This window comes from Mus caroli, unplaced genomic scaffold (genome assembly GCF_978045245.1).
Source record: "Mus caroli unplaced genomic scaffold, Mus_caroli_1 scaffold_1, whole genome shotgun sequence".
Classification (NCBI taxonomy): Eukaryota; Metazoa; Chordata; class Mammalia; order Rodentia; family Muridae; genus Mus; species Mus caroli.
The window spans coordinates 109,656,146-109,678,747 of NW_028227256.1; the positions used below are offsets into that span (position 1 = coordinate 109,656,146).

The window sequence follows — 22,602 nt, forward strand, 5'->3', positions numbered from 1 at the left end:
CCTAGACAATACTTATACTTCATCCCATCTGTTTAATCTATGGAGCCTTTAGACTCTTCAAAATTCAGATGTCAAACACAAGGTTAGTAAAACTGGATACTATGCTACCTGAAGCCAGAGTTACACAAACTGCCTAATATCCCATTTCAAAAAGAAAAAAGGAAAAAAAAAAAAAGGAAAGAAAGAAAGAAGGAAGGGAGGACGGAAAAGTAAAAGAAAAAAAAAAGAAGAGAAAAAAGCATATCTATCTAAAGTCATCTTGAAGAGTCTGAGCAACTGAAAGCAACTGAGGTAATCTCAAATATTTTAAGTCTTTTACCTAAATAAAATGGCTTCCAAAGAGCCTAATCATTTTCTTTAAATTTTTTTTATTTTAGTTACAAAAAATAAAGATAAAACTTCAAGTTGTAAAATATGGAGGGAGAAATGAGTTGCTAAGTTTTCAATCTGTTGTTTATGAGAGACAGGTCTCATTATTCAGTCCTGAGTAGCTTGGAATTTGCTATGTAGACTAGGCTGGCCTCAAACTCCTTCGCCCTCTGCCTAGAGGTGTGGACAGCCACAACTAAACTAAACTTGAATTTTGAACTTTCTAGGTCCCAGCACTTGGGGCCATGCACATGAGTCTTGTGTTGCTGCTGGTATGAGCCCCATGGGTGCTCTTAGTCCCTGCGCCGACAGCACTAGCCCAGCTTGCCCATGACCTCCAGAGTTCATATGTGGTAGTTTTTCGCTCAAGTATAAAACAGTTGCAGACAGTGGTGGATCAGCCTGATGCGGGCAGGGTCCAGCTGCTTCTTCCCCAGGGTGCTGTTGTAGCAGTACTACTTGTACAGGTTTTCATGGGTGAATTGTTCTGGGATCAGGTGCTGCAGCAGATGGGAGGCAAAGTTGACAATGGACAGGCTGATCTCATAGATGCTGGGCAGCAGCTTCTTGCTCATAAAGCAGTCTGAACTTGGTACCTCAAAGTCAAACTGGAATCTCCAGCTTGCCAAAGTTAATGGGCACCAGCCAAATCTTGGAGTGCTAGCCAGGCCACTAACTTTCCTGCTGCACTGCTGCAAGGTAGAAGTTGTTCTCTACCTTGACAACTGAGATGTCCTCTGGAAGTTTAGAGGAGCTGTGGCACTTTTCCTGAGGTGCCTCACTGCCTCCCTCTAGGGGCAGACCCTCCAGCTCATCACTGATGCCTGGGAACACTTCTGCAGTCAGAACTCCTCCTATTCCAGATCGGGAAAGTAGATGTCTATGTAGTTAGGGATGATCTGCAACCTCTGGGGATCCAGCTCCTGCTTACTGCCATTGACATAACAGCTGTACTTTCTGTGGTTGAGCAGCTCCGGGAAGAGCCAATGCAGCAGGAAGACAGTGAACTCACCTGAAGAACTCGGAGAGGTCCTGGTGTCCACCACATGCTTCAAGGCAATGGTGTTACTGAGGTTCAGAGACAGCTTCTTCTTGGTTCTTGTACAAAAAGTGACCTACATCCACTTAGTTGGCTTCAAAGTTTTGGCCTGGCCATCTGTCTGTCTGTCTGTCTGTCTGTCTTCCATTTCCCTCTGGGCCCAGAAGCATCTGAAGAACTCATTCATCTGTTTCAACCACTCAGCCTGCCACACAGCTCTGTCCTTAACAGAGAGATAATAGACCTGCACATAGTTGCAGATTAGCTATAGGGGCAATGACACTAGCTTCCACTTGATGGAAAAGCCACAGGCATGGCAGACACAGTAGAAATACATGTTGCTAAAAAGATCTGGGAATAGCTTCAACAAGTAGTCAAGAGGCTAGGTCATCCTAGGACAGGATCTGCTTCATGATCTACTTGCTCCAGCTCTGCAGTAGTGATCTAATTCTCAGAGAGAAGCTAGGCCTTGGCCACTGGCACAGAACGGCTCTCTGGCTTCTTGATACTGAGATAGCTGTCCACCTGGGTATGAAGCTGGGACGTGGTAGATGTGAGTGTGTTGAGCATATGAAACATCTTCAGGATCAGGAAGTACATTTTGGTGTTCCCCAAAAATGGGAACTCCAGCATCACATTCCTGTTTCTGAGACTTTTTCAGCATACTAAGAGGAGATAAGCGTGTTACTGGACCCCCGCCCCCTTTGCAAAGAGCTAGTAGGGGCTGAGCAGGTCTTCAAAGGAAGGCTTCTTCTTCTCTATGATCTTGTGAGAGATGACCTACAGAGACTTTGTTGGAAGGAGTGGTGACCTCAGTGGATGGCTCCTCTTCTGCAGGCCACAAACAGCTCTCAATCCCAAGCCTGCCCTTCACGAATATCCAAGGTACAGACCAGGAGAGAATGCATTCCCCTGCCTTTGAGAGTCAGAATTAGATATTACTTTTATGTTGTTACATATTCACAAACACCCCAGATCTTGTAAGACTGAGATGGTATGAAAAATTTTGTATACTTGTGGCAAAAATATCTGTTTTGGACATGATTTGTACTCCATCTTTAACCACAATTAGTATTTTTTAGAGACTTTACATAAATGCACTGAAATGCATTGATATCAATGTTTATTAGGATAGCTAGACTTAAACGAAATCAGATACTAATAAATATGGATATGCATCATAGAAATTGTTTTAATAATTCAGAATGTGTCTGTCATAATCTGTTTTGTACTTTTTAAATAAAATGCCACAGAAAAAGCAATACATAGAGAATATAACTGTGTTGTCTCAGGGCTCTAAAGATTGAGAATTCAAGGATCGGGCATCTTGGGATGTTCTTCTAAATGTCCTTTTAAAAGAATAAGTCAGAGTTCAAAACAGAGAGTATGAGAGTAGAGAAGCAAAATCGATGGAGAACCCACACCCTACCCATGAACTTCTCCCAAACACCATTTCATTTGTCTGTTTATGAGTGTGGACAGAGTTTTGTACTGAATATGAAATTTATGAAACAAATTTAGCGAGAACTAATCCAGTAAATTCACACCATATTACCTGATCACTAGACAATAGCTCTCAAGATTTCTTTCATATCTCCCACAAATGCTCAGTAAGAAAGATGATGATCCAATCTCCATGTTTATTACTAATCAGAGAGGCAGAGGCAGGGGCAGGATCACAACTCAGACTTTTGTATGTAGTTGAGATTTCATGTCAATGTTCAGGAGTATACATAGCATGTGGGAGTTTACTTGTAGGGGCCAAACGACAAATTTGTGTGTCATTCTTTAAGTGCCTTCTACCTTTGAGACAGGCTTTTTCATGGGCCTGGAGTTTCACTAAGCAGGATACACAAGCATACCAGTGATCTGCCAGGGATATTCTGCTTCCATTTTCCCTCCTCCCATTGCTGGAGTTATTAGTATGAACCCATATGGCCAAATATATTAGAGGGCTCTAGAGATGATCTAAACCAGATCTTCCCACTTGAAAGGAAAACAATTTTCTAATTAAGCTACCTCTCCTGCTCTTAACTTAAGTGTTTTAATAAGATTTTTAAGACAAGATTATTTTCATAGTTTCTTAAAACTATTAAAGAAAATTTGTTCCTCAAGCCCTCACCAAAATGTTGGATCTCTATTCTTAGGAGAAAAGTATGCCTACAGTTCATCTTATATAAAAACAAGTGCTATGTTTGCAATATTCTTTTATCTGTTGTGGATTTATATATTTTATGATATTTATATATTTTATAGATACTTTATGGCCCATATTTAGTGATGTATTTATATGATCAGAGACTTTTAGGAATGAACTTCATTATGCATTTAAGCAACTCAGGAATGTAAGGAGTCCAGTGTATATACCATTCATTCTTGTTGTAAGCCTTTAACTACAATGCCAATGTAAACAAAGAAATCTTTTTTATTTTTTAATTGTCAAAAACCTTCTTCAATCGTCTTTATTTTACAGCAAGAGGAAATTTTATTCTTTTTTATGTATGCACTGTAGCCATCTTCAGATCCACCAGATGAGAACATTGGATCCCATTACAGATAGTTGTGAGCCACCATGTGGTTGCTGGGAATTGACCCTAGGATCACTGGAAGAGCAGTCAGTGCTCTTAACTGCTGAGCCACTTCTCCAGTGCAATATGTATATATTCTGATATATTATTTGTATTTATTTATTTTAAGCTCCAGATATTATTCCCATCTCAGTCAACAGTCCAAATGTTCCACATACCATACCTCCTCCCTAACTCCCTGTCTCCACAAGGATGTCCCCACATTCCTCCCCAATACCACCAGACCTCTAAACTCCCTGGGGCCTCCAGTCTGCTCAGAGTTAGGTGCATCTTCTTTTACTAAACCAAGACCTGGCAGTCCTCTGCTGTATATGTGTCAGGGCATTATATCAGCTGGCATTATATCATATTATATATTATGCTGCCTGATTGGTGTTCCAGTGTCTGAGAGATCTCTGGGGGTCTAGGTTAATTGAGACTGCTGGTATCCCTACAGGATTGCACTTCTCCTCAGTGTCTTTCAGCCTTCTCTAGTTTAATAACAGGGGTCAGCTGATTCTGTCCATTGGTTAGGTGCAAATATCTGCATCTAACTCTTTCAGCTGCTTGTTGGGTCTTCCAGAGGGTAGTCATGATAGATCCCTTTTTGTGAGTGCCCCATATCCTCAGTAATAGTGTCAGGATTTGGGACCTCCCCTTGATCTGGATCCCACTTTGGGCCTGTCACTGGACCTTCTTTTTCTCAGGCTCCTCTCCATGTCCATCCCAGCAGTTCTTCCCAACAGGAAGAATTATAGGTCAGAGTTTTGCCTGTGGGATGGCAACCCCATTCCTCACTTGATGCCCTGTCTTTCTATTGCAGCTGGGCTCTACAAGTTCCTTCTCCCCAACATAGGGCATTTTATCTAAGGTCCCTCCATTTGAGTCCTGTGAGTCTCTCACCTCCCAGGTCTCTGGTACATTCTGTAGTTTCCCCCTAACCTCCTACCTCCTGAGGTTGCATGTTTCCATTCTTTCTGCTGGCACTCAGGAATTTCAGTCATTTTCCCCCACCCAATACCTGATCATGGTCCCCTCTTTGTCCCAGCCCAATCCCCTTTTCTTCTCAGGTCCCTCCCTTCCCCCTTGTGGTTGCTTTATTCTCCCTCTCAAGTGGGACTGAGGCAACCTAAGTTCAGCTTGTTGAACTTTTTGAGTTCTATGGACTGTATATTGGGTATTCGCCCCCCCCCTTTGGCTAATATTCACTTATTAGTGAGTACATATCATACATGTCCTTTTGTGTCTGAGTTGTCTCCCTCAAGATGATATTTTCTAGTTCCACCCATTTGCCTTAAAAACTCAGAATGTCATCATTTTTAAGATTTGAGTAGTATTCCATTGTGTAAATGAGGCACATTTTCTGTATTCATTCTTCTGTCATGGGACATCTGGGTTGTTTCCTGCTTCTGACTATCACAGACAAGACTGCAATGAACATAGTGGAACATGTGGCCCTGTGGCATGGTGGGGCATCTTTTGGGTATATTCCTAAGAGTGGTATTGCTGGGTCTTCAGGTAAATCTATTTCCAATATTCTGAGCAACATCCAGATTGATTTCCAGACTGGTTGTACCATTTTGCAATCCCACCAGCAATGGGGGAGTGTTTCTCTTTCTCTACATCCTAGCCAACATGTGCTGTGGCTTGAGGTTTTTGATCTTAGCCATTCTGATTCATATAAGGGTCTTTTTGATTTACATTTCTCTGATCACTAAGGACTTTGAACATTTCTTTTGGTGTTTCCCAGGCATTCAAGAATCCTTGGCTATGAATTCTTGGTTTACTTCTATACCCCATTTTTTGATTGGGTTGTTCAGTGATTTTGATTGGTTATTTTTTGGTGATTAGCTTCTTGAACTCTTTGCATATTTTGGATATTAGCCCTCAATCAGATGTGGGGTTTGTGAAGACTTTTTCCAAATCTGTTGGGTGCTGATTTGCCTTATTGGCTATGTCCTTTGCCTGACAGAAGCTTTCAGTTTCATGAGGTCCCATTTATCAACTCTCAACCTTACAGGATAAAGGTCTGTTCTGGAGTTCTGTTTAGGAAATTTCCCCCTGTGTCAATGATTTCAAGGCTCTTTCAAATGGCTGGCCTTGAACTCAGAAAACAGCCTGCCTCTGCCTCCCAATTTTCTCTTTCATTACATTCAGTGTATCAGGTTTTATCATGAAGTTCTTGATGCACTTGGACCTGAGATTTGTGCAAGTGACAAATACGGATCTATTTTCATTTTTCTACATATAAAAAGCCACTTAGATGAGCACCATTTGCTGAAGATGCTTTCTTTTTTTCCATTATATATGTTTGGCTTCTTTGTCAAAGGTCAAGTGCTGGTAAGTCTGTGGTTTTATATCTAGGTCTTCAATTCTAGTCCATTGATCAAGGTGTCTGTCTCTGTACTAATACCATGAAGTTTTTATCACTATTGCTTTCTAGTAAAACTTGAGGTTAGGAATGGTGATTCCCCCAGCCATTCTTTTATTGTTAAGTACTGTTTTCTGTTTTCACTATTCTGTTGGGTTGTTGTTGTGATTGTTGTTGTTGTCCTTTCCAGATGAATTTGAAAATTGCTCTTACCATGTCTTTGAAGAATTTTATAGGGATTTTCATGTGGTGCATTGAATCTGTAGATTGCCTTTTGTAGTATGGCCATTTTCACTATGTTAACTCTGCCAATCCAGCAGCATGGGAGATCTCTCCATTTTCTGAGACCTTCGATTTTCTTTCTTGAGGGACTTGAAGTTATTGTCATACAGGTCTTTCACTTGTTTGGTTCCATTTACCCCAAGATACTTTGTATTTTTTATGGCTATTGTGAAGGAAGTTCTTCCCTTAATTTCTTTCTCAACCTGTTTAACCTTTGTATAAAGGAAGGATACTTATTTATTTGTGTTAATTTTATATCAAGCCACTTTACTGACATTGTTTATCAGCTGGGCAAGTTCTCTGATAGAGTTTTTTTTGTCCCTTATGTATACTATCATATAATCTGAAAATAGTGATACCTTTATTTCTTCTTTGTCAAATTTTATTTCCTTGATCTTATTTTGTTGTCATACTGTTCTAGCTAATACTTCGAGTAGTATATTGAATAGATATGGGGAGATTGGGCATCCTTGTCTTGTCCCCACCTTCAATGGGATTGTTTCAAGTATGTCTCCATTTAATTTGATATTGGCTGATTGTTTGCAGTAAATTGCTTTTATTATATTTAAGTACGGGCCTTGAATTTCTGATCTCACCAATACTTTTAACATGAAGGGGTGTTGTATTTTGTCAAATGCTTTTTCTGCATCTAAGGAGATGATCATATATCTTCTTTTTTCCTTTGAGTTTGTTTGTATAGTGGATTACATTAATAGGTTTTCATACATTGAACCAACCTTGCATCCCTAGGATGAAGCCTACCTGATCATGGTGAATGAGAGTATTAATGTGTTCTTGGATTCAGTTTGCAAGAATTTTATTGAGTATTTTGCATAAATATTCATACACAAGTTTGGTCTGAAGTTCTCTTATTTTGGTTGGGTCCTTGTGTGTTTTAGGTATCAGAGTAACTGGGGCTTCATATAATGAATTAGGTAGTGTTACTTCTGTTTCTACTTTATGGAATAGTAATATTGGTATCAGGTCTTCTTTGAATGTCTGGTAGAATTCTGCACTAAATCCATCTGGCCCTGGGCTTATTTTGATTAGATTTTTAATGACTTCTATTTCCTTATGAGATATGGGCCTGTCTAGATAATTTACCTGCTCTTGATTTAGCTTTGATATGTTATATCTGTCTAGAAAACCATCCATTTCATCTAGATTTTCCAGTTTTTTTGCATGTAGGCTTTTGTAGTAGGATCTGATGATTTTTTGAATTACCACTGTTTCTGTTGTTATGTCTCCCTTTTCATTTCTGATTTTGTTAATTTGAATACTGCCTGGGGGCCCTTTAGTTACTTCGGCTAGGGGCATCTATCTTTTTTATTGTCCCAATAACAACCTTTTAGTTTTGTTGATTCTTTGTACTGTTCTCTTTGTTTCTATTTGGGGGATTTCAGGCCTAAGTTTGACTATATCCTGCCTTCTAGTCCTCTTAGGTGTGTTTTCTTCTTTTTGTTCTAGATCTCTCAGGTGTGCTGTTAAGTTGATAGTGTAAGATCTCTCCAGTTTCTTTACCAAAGTGCTTAGTACTTTGAATTTCCTTTTTAGAAACACTTTCATTTTGTCCCCTAATTTTGGGTATGATGTGTCAACATTTTCATTAAATTCCAAGAAGTCTTTAATTTCTTTTTTTATTTCTTCCCTGACCCAGTTATCACTGAGTAGAGAGTTGTTTAGTATTCACATATATGTGAGCTTTCTGTAGCTTTTGCTGTTATTGAAGACCAACCTTAGGCCATGTAAATCTAATAGGATGCATGGAATTATTTCAATCTTCTTCTATTGGTTGAAGGTTGTTTTGTGATCAATTATATGGTCGATTTTAGAGAAGGTACTATGAGGTGCTGAGAATAAGGTATATTCTTTGGTTTTAGAGTGAAATGTTTTGTAGATATCTGTTAAATGCATTTGGTTAAAAACCCCTCTTAGTTTCACTGTGTCTTTACTTAGTTCCTGTTTCAATGACCTGTCCATTTGTGAAAGTGCGGTATTGAAGTCTCCCACCATTATTGTGTGGGGATCAATGTGTGTTTTGAGTTTTAATAAACTTGCTTTTATGAATGTGTTTTCCCCTTACATTTGGGCCATAGATGTTCAGAATTGAGACGTTCTCTTGGTGGATTTTCCCTTTCATGAATATGTAGTATCTTTCTTCATCATGCTTGATTAACGATTGGTTGAAAGTCTATTTTATTAGACATTAGGATGACAACTCCAGCTTTTTTCCTTGGACCATTTGCTTGTAAGACCTCTTTCCATCCTTTTACTCTGAGATAGTGTCTGTCTTTGTTATTGACCTCTGCTTCTTGTATGCAGCAAAATGCTGTATCTTGTTTGCTCTCCAGTCTGTTAGCTTATGTCTTTTTATGGGTGAGTTTAGTCCATTAATATTGAGAGATATTAAGATATTAAGACAGATGACTATTGGTTTTTGATATGTGTGTTTTGGTAGGTGGTAGTATGTGTTTGTGGTTCACTCCTTTTGGCTCCTGTTGAAGTTACCGATCCATAGCCCCCACAGGAGAGGCACATGGCTATCAGTCATGTAGAAACAGCACCAAGACTTCCCCCTTGCAAATAAGGTTTCCCCCAAACTCTCAGTCCAAGCCAATGAGAGGTACCTGCTGTTGAACCCTGAATCACCCCAGAACTGTATATAAATTGATTCAGAGAATTAAAGGTGCATGAGAACTATTCCTTCCTTCGTCTGAGTCTTTTTTTTTTTTCCCAAGAGCTGTATGTAACACTTGGGAAGAGATCTTCTCTCCCAAAGAGCCACCTGAGGTCTGGCTGCACTCCACACTGGATAGTCAGCTTCCTCTTGGCCCAGCCCTATCTGACCCAGTTCAGAGAGGCTTGGAATTACCAAGAGATCTGGAAGACACAGCTCCCTGCCTGCACTCACTTCCCTTTGCTGGAACCCTCCCATCTGGCCTGGACAGAGATCTCCGTGAAAAACCTCTGGTACCCAGGCCCATATTTGACTCCCCAGAGTGGGGCTTGATCAGACATGATCACATTGAACGGATACTGCGGGAAGGTGAGCCCCCACACTTCTAGAAACAATCTGTCTTTTCCTACTGTGCTTTCATTCAGCAACATCAGGTGGATTTTGACAAGCTAAATGGGCAACTGAAACCTCCTGGCCAGAGCTACTCTCTTGTCTTGGCCGAAGGTCCCTCTGGCCTCTCTCTAAATCCTGACAGCCTGCAACTGTGTTGGCAAAGACTCTTTTTCTGGAGGAGCTAGAGAAAGTACTCAAGAAGCTAATGGGGTCTGCAACCCTATAGGCAGAACAACAATATGAACTAACCAGTACCCCCAGAGCTCGTGTCTCTAGCTGCATATGTAGGAGAAGATGGCCTATTTGGCCATCATTGGGAAGAGAGGCCCCTTGGTATTGCAAACTTGATATGCCTCAGTACAGGGGAATGGGAACGCAAGGACCAAGAAGTGGGATTGGGTGGGTAAAGGAGTTGGTGGGGGAGGGGATGGGGGACTTTTGGGATAGCATTTGAAATATAAATGAAGAAAATAGCTAATTAAAAATATATTAAAAACCAACCAAACAAAAACAAAAAACAAAAAACAAAAACAAAAAACAAAAACAAAACCTGGTAATGCAGCAGCCACTTAAGAACCACAGGGCGGCTACCAGTTCTTAAATCTTCGGGAAGGCTTAGCATTTTGGACCTCTGTGGAATCCCCCAAGCCAAATAGGCCAAGGGATCATTCCAATTGGACAAGTGCTTCTCCTCTTTTCAATCGAGTGCAACACACCATTACATTAAAAAAAAAAAAAATCACTCCAAGCTAGGGAAATACGTGCCCTACTAAAACACCGAGGAATAAAGGTAGCTAAAAACCAAGCCTCCTCATTTTGGGAGGAAGTCCTTCAGATAGCACTATGCATGATGGATCAGAGTAGCTTCTCTCATCAAAAACAAAGATACCCGAGAGGAAAAAACACCCTCCTGTGATTTTTTTGCCAATCTTAACCACAATTAGGTAGTGCATAGGGCTATCTAAATAGGACAGACTGATAGCAACACAGCTGCTGAGTGCCTTCAGTCAGATAAACCCAAAGATCAAGGTTCTTAAAACCACTCCATTTCAGATCTCACAGCCCTTACCCAATTAATAAGAGAAATAAAATCCATCTACCCACCCCTGCCTCCTTATGCCTCAGAGGAAAAACTAATTAAACCATCTGCTTCTCTGGCCCCTATGTCTCTCACTCAAAGGTAAAGCTCCATTATAAAACAAACGAGCTACCACCTTCACCCCCCCCCCAGAGAGAGGTGTCTCTCCTCCCCCTTCTCCAAGCTGTAAAATCTAAATACCTTCAAAACTCATAGAGGAAGCCCCACCTAACTCCATAGTCCCTTACCCTCAACCATCTACTATCCAACAACTTTGTAATATTTGAGACTCTCTTTGCAAAAACTAACCTCGCCTCTCAAGCTACTCAGGAGTCCAATACAAAACTAAAATCCTGCGGGGTACCACCAGGATTCAAGACCTAAGCTCAACGGGAGACAAGGCTGTCTGTGCTTAGTCTGTTGCCCCACAGATCTACCTTGTATGTTTTAGCCCTTTTCTCTTGCAGCTTTTAATAATCTTTCTTTGTTCTATGTGTTTAGTGTTTTAAATACTATATGAACAGAGGATTTTTATTTTCTGATCCCATTTATTTGGTTTTCTGTAGGCTTCTTGTACTTTTGTGGTCATCTCCTTCTTTATGTTGGGGTAGTTTTTGGTCTATGATTTTGTTGAAGACATTTTCATGTCCTTTGACCTGGGAATCTTTGTTCTCCTCTATTCTGATTATTCTTAAATTTGGTGATTTCATTGAGTCCTGAATTTCCTGGATGCTTTGGGTTAAGATTTTCTATATTTTGAATTTTTTTTGACAATTGTGGCAATCTCTTCTAAGGTATCTTCTATACCTGAGATTCTCTCCTCTGTATCTTGTATTCTGTTGGTGATACTTAACATCTGTAATACTTTACTTCTTATTTAGATTTTTCCATTTCCAGGTTTTCTTCCATTTGCGTTTTCTTTGTTGTTTCTACTTCTACTTTTAGGTCTTGGACTGCTTTATTCAATTCTTTCACATGTTTAATGGTGTTATCCACTATTTCTTTCTGTGAGTCATTTATATCCTCCTTAAAGGACTTTATTATTTCATGAAAGATTATTTTAGGTCAGCTTTCTAATTTTCAAATGTGTTGGTGTACTCAGGGCTTGCAGTGGTGTAAGAACTGGGTTCTGATGTTGCCCACATGTATTGGCTTCTGTTGCTTATGATCTTGTGCTTGCCTCTTACCTTCTGGTTGTCCCTGGTGTTTGCTGGTCTGGGTGACTCTGTCTGGAGTTTGCCCCTTTCATCCCTGGGTTGCTTAAGGTCTCCTAGTAGTCTTGTGATTCTTGATATGGCAGACCACCTGTGGACCCTTCTAACTGGGAACACTTCAGAGGGCAGATAATCTGTTTATCTGTTGCCCTGGCTGCAGTATATCTCCTGGGAGGCCTCCAGACTGTTTGGTCTTCAGAAGAGCAGTCTGGCTGTTGTCCTGTTTGAAGATGTTCTCCAAAGGGGTCTACTGATTGTGGTTTCTGTTTCTCTGTGTGCAGCAGAATTCCAGGTAGGCTTTCAGTCTTTTGGGTCAGTTGTTCTGCATGCCACAGAGCTCCCAGCAGGTCTTTAGACTGTGTTGTCTGTTGCACAGTTGCCCTGTGTAAAGAGGAGCTCTTGGATGCTTTCAAGCTGTGGCGCCTTCATGGAAGCAAACAAGCTGGTGATCTGTTGATGTTGCCTTGTGTGTATCAGATCTCCTGGGATGCCAGTTGCCTTGTGTGCAGCCGATCTTCATAGATGTCTCAGGCTGTACTCTCAGTTGCTCTGAATGCAGTGGATCTTCTGGGCTGGCTCAGGATGTGGTGTCTCCAGTGGGCAGACTCTCTAACAGTCTGTCCCAGAAGAAAGAACAGTGAAGAAAGGGTGGAATTTTACTCTTAATGTATAGAATTGAAAGAAAAAAATTACATGTAGCCTTTAAAAGATGCCCTTTTAACAGTTATTAATACGAATGTGAAATAAGACCCCCAAATACCAATTTAATAATGGTTTACATACAGCTGTAATTTATTCTGAAATGTTCATTTAGTTTGGGATAAAACTCATGTCTCAATAATAAAAGAGCAGCCATCTCATCTCAAATTCCATGATATATAACAGTTATAGCGTAGCAAAAATTCTACCTCCTTTTGATAAAATATAGCTCAAATAAAATAGTTAAATTCCATGCTTTACAGTGACACAGATTTGAGTACAAAATTGTGTGAACTGTTACACTGTAGCTATCTCTATGCACACCAGGTGACCATAACGTCATTAATCACTACTTCTGAAATTGAACCATCAGATTCATTCATGCAGCAAAGCAAAGCAGGCTGGGTAAATATATTCATTGGAAACCACATTACTGTGAATTTCACAGCCACATGATTAATTATGACATTAGATTGATTCACAAGGACTAATTTTTTGCATTAATTTCCAATTTCTCCCTGATGTAAGTTTATTTGATAATCTAAAAATGATTGATAGCAGCAATATATCATATAGTTTCTATCTGTATTGTCATTTTAAGACAGGCAATAATTATACAACAATGGAATGGATGTTACAAAATACATGTAAAACACACTGTACAAGTATACTTGGTTTTACCATTTTTCCTACCTATCAGGAGTGTTTCCCAAAATGACCAGTGAGGACAAAGTGTACTACCAAATATGGTTACCAGAACATAACCCCTCTAACAAGAACCAAACCTATTTACAAAAATTTTCAACCGAACAAAGAAATGTTAATATGACTATTCTAGAGACTTCAAAACAATCTTCACTTCAATTATACATGAAGTTTCAGAAATGAATTCACAACTTTATTTCAGGTTGTAGTGGAATTCAATTATTTCATAAAGTGTAGCCATGCAGCAAATTCTGTGCTCATTTTAGAATAATTTGCACATTGATACTGCTTGTGTAGTTAAAAGGAAATGTTTAAATTTCCCCATTGTAAGCAATTTTTGAAGGGTCACTCTGTTCTCTAAAGTGAGAATTTTTTCATTCCAAAGGAAGCTATTAGCTCTATCTTCCCTGGATTTAATTTTCCTCCTCTTATACTTGAATTAAAAACACTAATGCCTATTTTGACAAGTCTTAATCACAGGCCTGGAGGAAGTGAAGGCTCCTCCATGGATTTGTTTAAATGATTCATTTATTGCAAGTTCCTCCTTCTAGGTCTTTTGAATAATTAAGGATGAGCTAAAGAAATGTAAAATCTGTTACTTATATGTCTTCAGTTAACATGCTCACCAAAATTGGGCATTCTCACATGCCTTTTCACAAACTATAAAAGAAAAGAGATGCCTGTGGAATGGGAATGAACTAGCATTTGCAGTTTCTGAGGCACTAGATGGACTTCCAATTTCATTTTTAAAAATGTATTTTAACTTTAATACTTTTTAAAATATTTTTATAAACATACAATAAAATGTATGTGTTTAAAGGTACCCACCAGGGCCAAAAGATGGCATCAGAACAACAAACTCAATGGGAAAATCACAGTTCATTTCACAAAATTTCCAGGTTGTGTAGAGAGTATTAGAAAAAGTAACAGGTGAAATATTCTGCTTTGAAGAAATAATAATCCAGGGTGATACATGGTTTTCCTGAAAAAGAACATAAAACAAACAAACAAAATTATACTAAAATAGAGGGATAGCTCATGGGAATCTAGACAATCTACAATCACTGCTGCATTTTGTTGCTAAGATCCAGTAAAGTGATTTCTGCTATAAATTACCTTAACCTGTGAGAAAAACCTTCACAAAGAACATTTTGCTATATGACACCATACTGAACACAAGAAAAAAAAAAAAACACGAGGAAAAATGTATGTGATTAGTTTTGAGCAATCACTTACTGATAGTCAGATTAAGTCCAAATCTTTGTTAGGTTTGGATAATAAACTCTGAGGATAACTTAGAGATCTTTGACTTTACAGGTCAGTAAGAGTTAGCCAAAGAAAATCTGTGTATCCTTCACAATAGATGATACTGTCACATCTGCATCTAGGGAGGAATTTGCTACAAGTAGAAATTTCTTTGTTCACTCCTGTAAACAAAGATCCTACCCCCCCAAATAGGTCATCAATATTTGTTAAAGGAAGAAGTTTAACTGGGCTATGTTTAGGGAAGACATAGAACAAACATTTGGAAAAGGAAAGAACAGACTGTGTGCAGGTTTCAAGGTGGCAATCATCTAAATGAAATTCAGAGACAGTCAATTAAGGTTAGTTAGGTGGTAAAGAACTGCTGTGAAGTGCCAGCAGCAAAGAGTCTTGGAATTTTTTAGTGGAACAGAACATGCCTCCACTTTTTCCTGTAGCTTTTCCTACCCTACCTAAGCTCTGGAACAAACTATGCTACCAGACCCTACCCAGAGAATATTGGCACATTTAATAGGCAATATTTGTCTTCTACCTAGAGCAGCATGCTGTTATCAATACTCTTAGCTCCACAACTCTCTGCCTGCACTTAACATCAGTTCTCAGTTACATTGTGTCCCAGCTCAACTACTCCATCCAACCACCTGTAGAAGTGAACCAAGGTCAATATGCCCAAGATCTCCTATGGCTTCTTGGTTTTTCTCTCTCCAAAGCATTGCAAATTCTCCATTTATTTCTTTCCTAAGTCTATCTCTTCTTGTGGGGACCAAAATAGCCTACCTATTCCTTCTGTCCAGCAATTGGCCCGTGGCTTCTTTACTGATAGGTCAAAAATCAATAGGGGAACAGGACCTTAGCATGAGAACCAACTCAATACTCCATGTCTGTGGGGTAAGTAATATGGCAAGCACAAAAACTAGACAAAGGAAACAAATTCAGATAAACAGTGTCTGATATTGTAGTGCAATAAGATGCATGTATTTGCTTTTGTCCCTCCTTCTTGGTACAGAAATTCAAATGCCTTTGGAATTCTGTGAGTGATAGGGCATGAGGAGCAGTCCCCCGCCCCCACCTCTCTCTCTCTCTCTCTCTCTCTCTCTCTCTCTGTGTGTGTGTGTGTGTGTGTGTGTGTGTGTGTGTGTGTGTGTGTTTAACAATCTTTTCCAAAACAAATGAATTTCGGCCAATAGAGAGACAAAGAGACAGATGGTGGGTTCTGAATAGCTTTAGGATAGACTGGCCATCAGAAGAAAAATGGTGGTTAGATAATGAGAATATTCTACTCTATCTGTCACCCTCCAATGACAGATCCAATGATTAATTATCCATGGCCAACATAATCCTGTGATGAAATATCTGTAAAACAACAAAACAATTGAGTGTAGAGCATTACTCTTGGTGAAAATACTACAGTGTTTCAAGTGCAGATTACCTAGCAGTGTGGAAGTTTGTTGTGTATCCTCAAAGTTTTTATCTTTTATAATACATGCAATAGAAGACTGCCTTTTTTAGTTCCATGTAATATTCTAAAGAAAATTTTAGTACTCAAGATGTAGGTTATGGAATTCTCTCATTTATAACCAGGGAGTCAGATTAATGGAAGAACTAGAAGTTGTAAGTGAAACCTAAGGTAAAGACAGACTTAGGAGACTGAACCTTTAACCTTTGGGCTTTCTCGAAAGATAGTGTCATAATTGAGTAGACATATACCCACTTAATGCTGGTGATTTAGAGAATTGGTTGTTGTTCAGAGTACAACACACATATTTGTTTTCAGATGTATCTAGTGAATAGAAACAAAATAACTATTTTAAAATAAATATTATGTATCTGTATGCAAAATATTTTTGTACAGTATTTAAAATTCACCCATGTGTTATTCAAATGCTGATTTCTTTACCCTCTTGTTTTAATCAAGACAAGATTATAATGCTTGTACCAAGAATCTCCTGTCTCAAGTTTGTGGAACACTTCTTACTATTTATTCTCTGACTACCGAATGGCTGGGCAGAAGAGAGAATAGGTCAGGATGTTCAGCAGCCAGAAGAAGGAGAGAGAGATAGAGTCGGAGATTCAGAATAGTAAGGAGGATGAACATTTTGGCAGCATGAGGAAAGGGTCTAAAGAGTGATCATGAAAATGCACCTAAATCCCAAGGAGCCAGATCAATAACAATACACAAGTATCATGGGATGTAGCTGGGAGGTAGCCAGATTAGAATAAAAAGGACAGCTCATTTAACTGCTCACCTATTAATGTACAGTTTTATTTATTTATTTATTTATTTATTTATTTATTTATTTATTTATTTATTTATTTATTTATTGAGACAGAGTTTCTCTGTGTAGCCCTGGCTGTTCTGGAACTCACTCTGTAGACCAGGTTGGCCTTGAACTCAGAAATCCACCTGTCTATGCCTCCCAAGTTCTGCCAATCTCAACAATTTTAAAAGTCCAAAGTTCAAAGTCTCTTCTGAGATCCATCCAATCACTTAACTGTAATCCTCAAAGCAAGACAGGAAACCAGCTGGGATAACTCTGCATCTTCCATGTCTGATGTCAAAGCAGTCTTCAGATCTCCAACTCCCTCTACAACTTTGTTGAATGCAACAAACTTTTTTTCTGCTGTGCTGATTCCACTCCCTTTTATCAGCTTTCCTCAGCAGATAGCCCATGGCTCTGCCATCTTGAGTATCTTGAGGTCTCCATGGCAACTTCAAAGTTATAGCTTTTTTTTTTTTTTTTTATGAGACAGGGTTTCTCTGTAGAGCCCTTGATGTCCTGGAACTCACTGGACATCACCTGGACCATTTGCTTGAAATTTATTTTTTAGCCTTTTACTCTGAGGTAGTGTCAGTCTTTGTAACTGAAGTGTGTTTCCTCTATGCAGCAAAATGCTGTGTCTTACTTACATATCCGGTCTGCAAGTGATGGCTCCTTTTACAGAAGATCCTAGTTCAATTCCCAACACATATACTAAATAATCCAAAACCTTCAAGTGCCGTCCCTGGGAACCAGTTGCAATTCTCTGGTGCATAAAGGTATCCTCATCCACATTGCAGGCACACATGGCAACAGCCAAGTGTTTGCATGAGTGCACACACACACACAGAAAGAGAGAGAGAGAGAGAGAGAGAGAGAGAGAGAGAGCGATACAGTAAAAAATTAAATCTTGATGAAGAAACCTGAAAGAAATAACTTCACAAAGAAATTTACATCATTGTACAAGATCCACTATTAATGTCAAATTTTCCACCAGTTATATTTTATTTCTGGAACTTTCTGGATGTCTGTGGCGAAGAAGTTTTATCTTCAAATGTCAGTGAAATCTCTGAACAGACACATGCTCATATTGTAGTTCATTTTTTCATATTCTTCTATGCAAGCTAAATCTCTAAACCACAATTCAAGAAATAGTTTTCTATTTTCCACACTCACTGGAAACTATGTGCAAAAATTACTGAGTGTGGATATTTACCCAATCCTACCTTGTTGAAATCCCATCATTATGCTGAAGTTTAAGTCTAGTAGTGTTCTTTCAGTAGTTACTTCTGTGGTTTGTGGGATAAATTTTTTAAATCCATAAATGTCTCCACTCTTGACTTCTATGAAATGTTATATCACTCAATGGAAGTTCTTAATATAGTGATCTAAATTATAAGTAAACTGAGATCCGGGCACCTTCCCTGCCAGAGGATAGGTGTCCTAGCGGCCCAGGAGGAAATTGCCAGAGCATCTGCTGGAGACATCTTGGTTCCCAGACTCCACCAAGACTAGTCTGCACAGGTGAGAGTGTGGACTACAGAAGCTAACAAGTTCTGGGGCAGGTCCTGTTTCGGGCCTTCATCTTCTGCCAGTAGGCAAGTCGAATGCCAGATATCTGTGCACCTTCCCTGAAAAAGGAGAGCCTGCCTGCAGAGAGTGCTCTGACCACTGAAATCAGGAGAGAGCTAGTCTCCCAGGTCTGCTGGTAGAGAATAACAGAATCATGAGAGGAACAAACTCTAACCAGAGACAACTATAAGAACTGACTACAGAGTTTACCAGATGTCAAACAGCAGACATAAGTTACTAATAGAAACCAAGATCACTTACTATTATCAGAACTGAACACTCCCACCTCAGTGAGTCCAGGGCACCCCAACACACCGGAAAAACTAGACCCGGATTTAAAGGCATATCTCATAATGATAGTAGAGGACATCAAGAGGTCTTTAAAACTCACTTAAAGAAATACAGGAGAACACTGCTAAAGACTAGTAAGTCCTTATAGAATAAGAGAAAAACACATCAAAACTGGTGAGGGAAATGGACAAAGCCATACTAGACCTAAAAAGGGAAGTAGACACAATACAGAAAACACAAAGTGAGGCAACGCTGGAGATAGAAACCCTAGGAAAGAAATCCGGAACCATAGATGCCAGCATCAGCAACAGAATAGAAGTGATGGAAGATAGAAACTCAGGTGCAGATGATTCCATAGAGAACATCAGCACAACAATCAAAGAAAATGCAAAATGCAAAAAGATCCTAACTCAAAACATCCAGGACACAATGAGAAGACCAAACCTACAGATAATAGGAGTAGATGAGAATGAAGATTTTCAACTGAAAGGGCCAGCAAATATTTTCAACAAAATTATTGAAGAAAACTTCCCAAACCTAAAGAAAGAGATACAAGAAGCCTACAGAACACCAAATAGACTGGACCAGAAAAGAAATTCCTCCTGACACATAATAATCAGAAGAACTAATGCACTAAATAAAGATAGAAGATTAAAAGCAGTAAGGGGAAAAGGTCAAGTAACTTAGAAAGGCAAGCCTATCATTATTACACCAGATTTTTCACCAGAGACTATGAAAGCCAGAAGATCCTGGACAGATGTTATACAGACACTAAGAGAACACAAATGCCAGCACAGGCTACTATACCCAACCAAACCTTCAATTACCATAGGTGGAGAAACCAAAGTATTCCACAACAAAACCAAATTCACACATTATCTTTCCACAAATCCAGGCCTACAAAGGATAAAACAGAAAACAAAAACAAAAACAATACAAGGACAGAAACCACATCCTAGAAAAAGCAAGAAAGTAATCCTTCAACAAACCTAAAAGAAGACAGCCACAAGAACAGAAAGCCAACTCTAAAAACAAAAATAATAGGAAGCAACAATTACTTTTCCTTGATATCTCTTAATATCAATGGACTCAACTCCCCAATAAAAAGGCATAGACTAACAGACTGGCTACACAAACATTTTGCTGCTTACAGGAAACCCATCTCAGAAAAAAGACAGATACTACCTCAGAATGAAAGGCTAGAAAACAATTTTCCAAGTACATGGTCTGAAGAAACAAGCTGGAGTAGCCATTCTAATATCGAATATAATTGACTTCCAACCCAAAGTCAACAAAAAAGACAAGGAGGGGCACTTCATACTCATGAAAGGTAAAATCTTCCAAGAGGAACTCTCAATTCTGAATATCTATGCTCCAAATACAAGGGGAGCCACATTCATTGTAGAAACTTTAGTAAAGCTCAAAGCACACATTGCATCTCACACAATAATAGTGAGAGACTTCAACACACCAATTTCACCAATGGACAGATCATAGAAACAGAAACTAAGCAGGGACACAGTGAAAGTAACAGAAGTTATGAAAAAAAAATGGATCTAACAGATAAGTACAGAACATTTTATCCTAAAACGAAAGGATATACCTTCTCAGCACCTCATGGTACCTTCTCCAAAATTGACAACATAATTGGTCACAAAACAAGCCTCAACAGATACAAAAATATTGAAATTGTCCCATGCATCCTATCAGATCACCATGGACTAAGGCTGAACTTAAATAACAATGTAAATAACAGAAAGCCAACAATCAGGTGGAAACTGAACAACACTCTTCTCAATTATACCTTGGTCAAGGAAGGAATAAAGAAAGAAATTAAGGATTTTTTTAGAGTTTAATGAAAATGAATCCACAACATACCTAAACTTATGGGACTCAATGAAAGCATTTCTAAGAGGAAAACTTATAGCTCTGACTCCCTCCAAAAAGAAACTAAAGAGAGCACCCACTAGCAGCTTGACAACACACCTAAAAACTCTAGACCAAAGGAAGAAATTTCAACCAAGAGGAGTAGATGGCAGGAACTAGTCAAACTCAGAGGCGAAATCAACCAAGTGGAAACAAGAACTCAAAGGATTAACAAAATGACAAGCTGGTTCTTTGAGAAAATCAACAAGATAGATAAACACTTAGCCAGACTCACTAGAGGGCACAGGGAAAGCATCCTAATTAATAAAATCAGAAATAAAATGGGAGACATAACAACAGATCCTGAAGAAATCCAATACACCAACAGATCCTTCTACAAAAAACTATACTCAACAAAATTGGAGAACCTGGACAAAATGGACAAGTTTCTAGACACTTAACAAGTACAAAAGTTAAATCAAGGTCAGGTTAATGATCTAAACAGTCCTATATCCCCTAAAGAAATAGAAGCAGTCATTAATAGTCTACCAAACAAAAAAACCCAGGACCAGATGGGTTTAGTGCAGAGTTTTATCAGACCTTCAAAGAAGATCTAATTCCAGTTCTTCATAAACTTTTCCACAAAATAGAAGCGGAAGGTACCCTACCCAATTCATTCTATGAAGCCACAATTACTCTGATACCTTAAGTACAGGAAATCTCAACAAAGATAGAGAATTTCAGACCAGTTTCCCTTATGAATATTGATGCAAAAATACTGAATAAAATTCTTGTTAAAGAATCCAAGAACCCATCAAAACAATCATCCACCCTGACCAAGTAGGTTTCATTCCAGGGATGCAGGGATGGTTGAATATACAGAAATCCATCAAAGTAATCCATTATATAAACAAACTGAAAGACAAAGAACACATTATCATCTCCTTAGCTGCAAAGAAAGCATGTGACAAAATCTAACACCCATTCATGATAAAAGTCTTGGAAAAATCAGGAATTCAAGGCCTATAACTAAACATGATAAAAAGCAGTCTCCTGCAAACCAGTAGCCAACATCAAAGTAAATGGTGAGAAGTTGGAAGAAATCCCACTAAAATCAGGGAACAGACAAGGCTGCCCACTTTCTCCCAACCTATTCAACATTGTACTTGAATTACTAGCCAGAGCAATGTGACAACCAAAGGAGACCAAGGGGACACAAATTGGAAAGGAAGAAGTCAAACTATCACTTTTTGCAGATGATATGATAGTATATATAAGTAACGCTAAAAATTCCACCAGAGAACTCCTAAACTTGATAAACAGCTTCAATGAAGTAGCTGGATATAAAATTAACTCAAACAAATCAATGGCCTTTCTATACACAAAGGATAAACAGGCTGAGAACATAATTAGGGAAACAACACCTTTCTCAATAGTCACAAATAATATAAAATTCCTTGGCATGACTCTAACTAAGGAAGTGTAAGATCTGTATGATAAGACTTCAAGTCTCTGAAGAAAGAAATTAAAGAAGATCTCAGAAGATGGAAAGATCTCCCATGCTCATGGATTTGCAGGATCAATATAGTAAAAATTACTATCTTGCCAAAAGTAATCTACAGATTCAATGCAATCCCCATCAAAATTCCAACACAATTCTTCAACGAATTAGAAAGGGAAATCTGCAAATTCATCTGGAATAACAAAAAACCTAGGATAGCAAAAACTTTTCTCAAGGATAAAAGAACCTGTGGTGGAATCAACATGTCTGACCTAAAGTTGTACTACAGAGCAATTGTGATAAAAACAGCATGGTACTGGTATAGTGACAGACAAGTAGACCAATGGAATAGAATTGAAGACCCAGAAATGAACCCACACACCTATGGTCACTTGATCTATGACAAGGGAGCAAAACCATCCAGTGGAAAAAAAACAGCATCTTCAACAAATGTTGC

General features: G+C 38.8%; 1 pseudogene; it reads right to left on the minus strand.

The window, feature by feature from the left end:
- Positions 1-473: 473 nt before the first annotated feature.
- Positions 474-22,602, minus strand: part of LOC110295929 (BEN domain-containing protein 3 pseudogene) — a 108,138-nt pseudogene continuing 86,009 nt past the window's right edge.